General features: G+C 51.4%; 1 protein-coding gene across 4 annotated transcripts in view; it reads right to left on the reverse strand.

The window, feature by feature from the left end:
* The window catches only part of CLIP2 (CAP-Gly domain containing linker protein 2), a 75067-nt gene extending 68397 nt beyond the window's left edge, over window positions 1-6670 (reverse strand). For all 4 annotated transcript variants that reach the window (XM_017828953.1, XM_017828951.1, XM_017828952.1 and 1 more), the window contains exon 1: window positions 6581-6670. The gene's annotated coding sequence lies outside the window, so the exon portion shown is untranslated. The remainder of the gene's footprint in view (window positions 1-6580) is intronic.
* Window positions 6671-7881: the final 1211 nt, after the last annotated feature.

A 7881-nucleotide genomic window follows, 5' to 3' on the forward strand; every position in this document is an offset into this window, starting at 1 on the left:
AGGGGTGGCACACCAGGAGGTCACACCACTGGTCCCCACAGAAAGATCTGAGGTCACCAAACCCAAGATGCTACAGAGGAGCAAACCCACCCTCCCTCCAGACCAGCAAGGCTCTGGGTAAACCCCACACAAACATCCACTGCTTCCTGCTGCTACAACTGGTGGGGTTGTTCCCTGGAGCACCCTCCTGCTCCTCCCTGCTGATTCACCAGCCTGCACTGAGCCTCCCACATAAGCAGCAACCTCTGGGCTACCTCAGCCTCTCTACAAACACTGCCACCTCCCCAGACCTCACTCACACCGGCACATCCACACAGCCAGTGTGTGTTAATCGTGGAGTTCCCTAATATACCACCTGCAACTCCACCTGCAGCCAGGAGTTTGGATAGCTCACAAACCTTACAGTACAAGAAGGAACACGCCTCCTAATCAAATCACATCCCCACCAGTGACCAAAGTCATGATAATTTTGGCAAGTTATATCAAACTGGATCTTAACTGTCAACAGTGTTGCGTTATCCCCTCCTGCCTCACGCTTTTTCCCACAACTCACACTCTGCCTTGCAGGAGCCAACATTAACTTTGGATTGCACCACATGGAGAGAGGCAAGATCCCAGCTCAAAGCCTCTGGGCACTAAGCCACACCAGCACCACAGGATGGCTCCCTGCTGTGTTACACCAGAGGCTGGGGACTGCAGTTCACAGGGAGCAAGAAAACAAAACCCCATCCTACACTGATTGCACAGCGGGTGTGGAGACAGAACATGCCCACTCCAGCACGACCTGTTGGGCTGGCAGGAGCAGGAGAGGCTGTCACACCTGGGCCAGGCTGTCCATCCCAGCCTCCTCCCACAGCAGCAGAGACCCTGCAAGAGCTGTGCTGCTCCACAGCCTGGCTTCAGTCAGCACCTCTGTCCACACAGTGCCGCGCCCTCGGGAAGCACACGCAGAGCAGCGTGTGATGTAGGGATGCAGCAGCCAAAAGGAAAGGGTCTGGATAGATGGATCAGTGCTAAAACCCAGCATTTAACCTGTCATATCTCTGGAGATGAGTGATGCTGATGGGTGAACCCAGGCTGCAAGCAGGTAGGCAGGACAGATGGATCAGTCAGCCCACCACACTCCTGGAGCACCACAGCACTGCACGAGCCTGGGGAGCTTTACAGAGTCCCCCCTGTCCCTGGCTGCTCCTTCACTTCTCACAGAAACAGGCTGCTTCTATACCACTAATGCAGGCAAAACCACAATCAGGATTTTGTAAGAGATCAAGATATAACCTCATCTAGCAGGATTACAGGCAGCAGCCTGAGTACATCACTGGCACAACATCTCTAACACAAACTGGACTTGTTTCAACCGTAAAAAGGAGAAGCAAAAACCAAGTTGTCACTTCTAACCCTGACAATCAATACTGCTGGCACCCTAAGAGCATAGCACTCCATAAACCTGAACCATGTGAGCATCCAAAAGCACCATTTGACTTTGACATTTCCACGTCAGCATGCTGGAAGGGCTCTGACACCTTCCCAGCATTTAGCCAATGTGCTCTGGGGGGATTGAGATAAAAAGGTGAAAAATGCTTGCAGATGCTTCAGAGACATCAAGATTAAGCTTGCAGGAGGCATTGCTATTGCCAGTTTCGTTTACTAGAAATATCTATAAATATACAAATACATATAAACAAAGTTTTACTATAGATGAGATTTAGGAAGTTCAAAAAGCTCCTTCATAGACCCCAGTAAAGGCCTACATAAACAGGCACATAAAAGATGAACAGTGAAAGGCAAAACATCCTCTTCCTCTGCCTCAGCAGCACATTTCACACAAGCCTGCCTTTTCATGCCATGTTGTCCATCACTAAATCTCCATTAGGGATGGCTGGTGGATTGGTCATCAGCTAAACATGCCAAACTTACCAGCTGGGAAACGAAAGTCCAGAGGAAAAAAAAAGAAAAAGCCACTTATTATTCAAGGTTGCAGAGTGACCTGCTCCAGTTTGCATAGTAAGGATTTCAGTTATAAAACAAATAGCTAAATGCTAAATATAGCCAAGGAGGAGGCTTTAATCACCAGGGCAGGCTTCATGCTGACAGGAGCCACTGAGGTAGCACAGCACACGATGTTTGACAGCCAAATATGAGGCTAAAAAGCCCATTAAACACATAAGTGGAGAGGCCTCTTTTTCTAGGGAGGTTTGTTCCCCAGCCAGGACAGTCCCTGCACCCGGGGGAGGCACTTGCAGGTCGTGAGTGGGAGCGTTTGCAAGGGATGGGAAAGTGCTGTTTGTTTCAACGGGCAGCTGCTTTTTGTGCCTGTCAGGACCACTGAAAAGTTTCCAGCACTAATTAGAGGCCACAGAAGTTTTCAGAGCATGATGCAACAGATAAAGAGGGGAGGAATATGCCAAAGGAAGAGAAAGAACAGACCAGCCAGAGGAAGCCTTTGTCAGTCACTATGCCAGAAGCTGGTGCCTCAGGCTGGGAGCCTCCTCTGCCCCTCTGGAGGATGTGCTGCAAAAGAAATTGTGCTGGTTTTTTTTGTCAGTGAAACACCTTTGTGCTTGTCCTTTGTACAGAAACAGGCAGAGACACAAAGTGACAATGACAGCGACAAAACAAAGGGGAAGACACACAGCACAGCAAGGGTTCAAACTGAGCCAGACTGCCCAGAGTGGCTGCACAAAATCCCTCATCCCTTCATTGTGCTTTAAAAAATAAATAAAAACCTTCAAACCTCTGTCTTGAATGACAGAGATGAAGACAGACCTAACCAGGAACAGACAGATGGATCAGATGATTTCTTGAAGTTTCTGTGAAGCCCTTCCAGTATTACCAATATCCATCCACAGGTTCTTTACTAGTTATTCACTAAAATAAAATAGAATTAATTTGGACCAATAGCTCTGGCACATGCAATGCAATTTTATTTGCAACAACTTTTTAAAGGAAGCGTGTGTGAAAGCACAGGAGGGGGATTTAAAAGCACCAAAAAGGGACTTAAAAGTTCCAAGATCCACATATCCAATATCCCCAGAGCATTTCATTCACAAGCCTCAAAGGAGCTCAGAGCTGCAACACCTGTTTTGTACCTGGAGAAAAAAGATACAGAGAAGGAAAAAATTTTCACCAAGATCATTGAAAAAACAGTGGCAGAGACGGCACCGTTCTGTCCCTGAATATCCAACCCACCAAAGGCCATGGAGAGGCCTTCTGAAGTGTTTACTTTATAGATACAGAGTATAAATATTTTCAAAAATAATCATTTGGCTTTCCCAGGCACAAACAGAGTTATGAAGGGAGTCAACAGCACAGTTTAGAACATTAACTCTCAAAATAAACCAAACAAAGCTCAGATTCCCTTTGTGCTTCAGCAGACAGGGATGGGGAGATGGAGACTTCACGGCTGGCTCAGAACCCACAACATGGAATTTCACCAGTCTGTGCCACGTATCTCTACAACTATGCAGGTGGGTAAACATTAGCTCAATAAAAAGAAATCACTGAAAGGAAACTACAGCTTAATTTCAGTGCCAATTCAAGTCAGCATCATGTTTTATTCCATCCTTCTGAAGTAAAAAAAAATTGAAACTGTGACAGCAAAACACAAAGCTTGGTTGTCTTTCTTCACACATCTTTGCTTATGCTCCATCTGAATCAAGCACGGCTGTTTTACAGACACAGTTTCACTCATTTAGAATGGAGTAATAAAAATTGTACCACTACACAGGAATGGTTTCAAAAAAATAACTGATGCAGAAATACTGTGGGTTTGTTATGGGTTTTATTTAAAGGAGGTTTCAACGGGATTTTTTTTTTTTCAGGAACAGCAGAAAGTATCAGTTTAAGGTGCCAGACTCAGTCACATGCAGTGAAGTAATTTTTCCACAGCAAGAGCTGCAGCACAATCACATAAGAGTAAGAAATTAAATCCAGCTATGAGGAAAGTGAATTTGCTTCATCCTGTTTAGCATCAGAAAGCACAAGAGACAAACACAGCACACAGGGTGCTCTCAGCAGGGCAGGAGAAAGGCTCGAGATCACGGTGGTACTGCAGAAAGACTTGGTACAGTGATGCTCTGAGAGTTCTGTGTGCCTGACAGTGTCAGCCACGGAGACAAGAAGGACAGACACAGGGAGAAGGCAGGATTAGAGCAGGACTCTGGAAGAACAAGCCCAGTTCCTTTCTCTAATCTTGGCTTCTGGAGTGACCTTGGAAAGTTCAGCTTTATTCAGCAACTTAATGCGGTTGATTTAGAAAACTGATCAGCAAAACAAAGCCCAAGGCTTGCTGGGGGCAGACATCACCAGTGCTATCAGCCAAGGTGCTCTCCCCCTGCCTAACAAGACCTGAATTCGACCATAAATTTCACAAGAACAGTGATAAAAGAACAACAGCCAGACACTGTAGACTGTTCAACTCAGCAATAGAGCAGCAGAAAAAAAAAATGCTTTCTGACTCCACGTCAGTGACTTTCTGGGTGATTCTTATGCTCAGGCTTCTTAGGAGGTGGAGGGAAAAACAGGTCACAAGGTAATTGTAAAAGATATTTATGAAAAAACAGATCTCTCTATAAATAACAATAGATATCCCTATACATAAGTGCACATCAGAGTCTGATGTAGGTTAGCAACAAGTCAGTCAGGTCTGGCTACCCAGGCCTGGGCTTTCCCAGAGCTTTAAAAGTATCCAAACCTTGCCATGCACTGTGTACACTCTGAAAAGTGGTAGCAACACCACATACCTGGGGGATGGAACTTGCTTTATACATTGTCTCTTGTCCTCACTAGAATTAAGACATCCCTCTCCAAAATAAAATAAAAAAAAAAACAACACATTAATTTTCTCGAGTTTCATGGACAGGGGCAGCATTTGGATAAATAAAACCAACAACCTCAATCAGGAGGTGGAATCTGTGCCCTGACCTATTTTAACCCACCAGTAACACCAAAACTGGCATGTGTACAGTTACACAGCCACATCCCTTGGCACCTGAAAACCCCCCCTTTTGAGCTCTTCATCTTTTCTTTTGCCAGAGCAAAAGCGCAAATGGGGAGAAAGAAACGCCAGGAACTGCTACTTGCTGGAGTAAACTACAGCAACCTCCAAGGCTAGAGGGGCACATACCAACCCTTGGCCTCAGCAGATAATCCCACATCCACACCCATCCTAAGAGCATCTCCTGGGACACACAGGTTTTCCCCCAGCTGAAGGCAGCCCCACACGTGTGTTGCTGAGATGACAGACAGGCTCCAGCACAGCCTCTCCCTGCCATGGCTGGTGCTGTTTCCGCTTGTGCCGTGTCTCAGAGCTGAGCCTTTGAAGTCCTGTACTCCCAGGGATTTCTGGCAGGCAGTGACAAGTTTCTTGAGAGCACAGCTGTTTGATGCAGTCCCCCTCCTTCCTAATCCCTGGCAGGCTGTAACAGCAGGCAGGTAATTTCTTAAAATGCCAGATCTCGGACCCAACTTTAAGATCAGGCAGCTGCACCACGTTTAAAGCATCACCACCCCAGCAAGGAGGGATCTGTGCTGGTTAGAGGGGCTCTCTTGGAGCACCACTGGGGAGAGGAATGCTGCTAGCAGGCAGCTGGGCAGAGGCTAAGGCCAACAAGCCTGGCCAGGCACCCCAAACATATCTCTGTTCACACACAGACCAGTTCTCGAGTCGCAAGTCACCCTCGAGGAAACACTTCCAGCCAAGCAGTAAGGGATGGGCTGGTGAAACTTGACATCCATTCCAGCACCATGAGTTTCTGAGACAAGGTTTCCAGGCCTGTGAGACTGATGCTCAACAGAGCAGCAAATAACACTCGGTGCTGACACAGTGCTTTGTCTCGCAGCACTTTGGAAACGCCACTGCAGCCTGCCTGGATACCGTGCAGATAACAACTTGTGCCTCTGCCTGCATCCCTGGATGCTGCCCCAAACAGACCCTTTGCTGGTTTGTGTCAGGAGATGCGAGGGGCAGACCCCTGCTCCCTCTGCTCACAACCTGAGCGCTGTGCCAACGCCAGCAGCCCGACCTGGGCCTTCCTCGGAAGCGCATCTCCTTGTAACAGACAAAACCCCACATCAGATCCTGCAGGACGTAGTTAATGTCGATATCTCGATCGCTAAATAGGAAAAACCCAGCGAGGACACCGAGCCCAGCACGCAGCCCAGCTTCCCACAGACAAAAGGCAATTCTCCTCCCGTTTCAGACCCAGAACTCGCTCGGCACCGAGCCGCGGATGCTGACACCCACTCTCACCTCCATCTTCGCGGCATCAGGCCGCTCCCCCCGCGCCGGGACCCCGCGGGAGCGCCGGGCGCCCACCCCGCGCCCTGCCTGGGTGGGTGGATGGGTGCGCACCCCCCGAGCCCCTCCCGCCGCCGGTGGGTGCCGGTGCTGCCCGGCCGGGGATGCAGCGGGGATGCCGGCCCGCTGAGGATGCTCCGTGCCTTTCCCACCCCAAGGACAATGCGTGCGGCGGCCGAGCCTCCCGTCGGTACCGAGCGGCGCATCCCCCGCGCTCCTCCCGCACCCTCTCCATTCATCCCCCCTTTGTTGCGGGCTCGCCCCTCCCGCCGTCCCCCTTACCCTGGGGCTGCCCGCCGGAGCGGGGCGGGGGGCTCGGTGCCACCGCGCGATGCAGCCCCGGCGGCCGCCCTGCCACTCCCTGCGCGGCCGCGGCGGGGCCGAGCCGGGAGGAGGGAGCGGGGAGCCGGGAGGAGGGAGCGGGGAGCCGGGAGGAGGGAGCTGGGCGGCGGCTCGGAGCGGCGGGGCCGGGGGAGGATGCGGGGCCGGGGGAGGATGCGGGGCCGGGGGAGGATGCGGGGCCGGCACCGCCGCTCCCTCCCTCCGTCCCTCCCGGCGCACGGCCGGGCCCGCGCGAACAAAGGGGCCGGTCCGGGGCCGCCCCGCGCCGAAATCCTCCTGGTTGCCGAGCCCCGGCGCCGCCCGGAACCGGGTGGGAGGGTGGAAAGGCAGCGCGGAGGCTCCTCCTGCCTTAAAACCCCAAATAATAACGATAAGTTCGCCTTTCGCTCGCTGCGGCCGCGGCGCTGGGAATGAGGAGCGCTCCAAGCACACCTGAATTTAGGGTGGTAGCGGGTTTGATTGATGCAAGAAGGGCAGGAGGAGCTGGCGGTGCTTCCTGGAAAAAAAAAAAAAAAGGAGAGAGCCCTAATTACCGGGATTTATTGGGGAATGCAGCAAAGAGAAAGCACCTGCAGCCTCGGAAACTCGTTCATTCAAAGCCAGGAAGGGCGGGGAGTGGTGATAATCATGACTTGGCCCCCATCACCTCCTGATGCTTCCCAGAGCCGTGCCTGGGCTGATATTGCATGGAGATAAAGTGGAGCAGGGCCACAGAACCGTTTAGGTTGGAAAAGCCCTCTGAGATCATCGACTCCAACTGCTCCCCCAGCACTGCCAAGGCCACCACTGACCCATGTCCCCAAGCACCACATTCCCATGTCTATTAAACCCCTCCAGGGATGGGAACTCCACCACTGTCCTGGGCAGCCTGTGCCAGGGCTGGACAAGCCTTTCAGTGAAGCAATTTTCCCAATATCCAACCTAAACCTCCCCTGGTGCTACTTGAGGCCATTTCCCCTTGTCCTGTTCCTCCTTCCCTGGGAGCAGAGCCTGACCCCACCCTGGCTCCAACCTCCTGTCAGAGAGTTGCAGAGAGCAAAAAGGTCCCCCCTGAGCCTCCTTTTCTCCAGGCTGAGCCCCTTTAGCTCCCCTCAGCAGCTCCCCACCAGAACTGTGCTCCAGACCCTTCCCCAGCTCCATTCCTTTCTCTGGACCTTCCACCACCTGCCTAGTGCCAGTGCCCAGAAACTGCATCCCTGAAGTGGAAGTGCTTTCACAAGGGCCATAACCCAGCGTACTTT

Source organism: Lepidothrix coronata, unplaced genomic scaffold, assembly GCF_001604755.1.
Source record: "Lepidothrix coronata isolate B3197 unplaced genomic scaffold, Lepidothrix_coronata-1.0 Scaffold154, whole genome shotgun sequence".
Classification (NCBI taxonomy): Eukaryota; Metazoa; Chordata; class Aves; order Passeriformes; family Pipridae; genus Lepidothrix; species Lepidothrix coronata.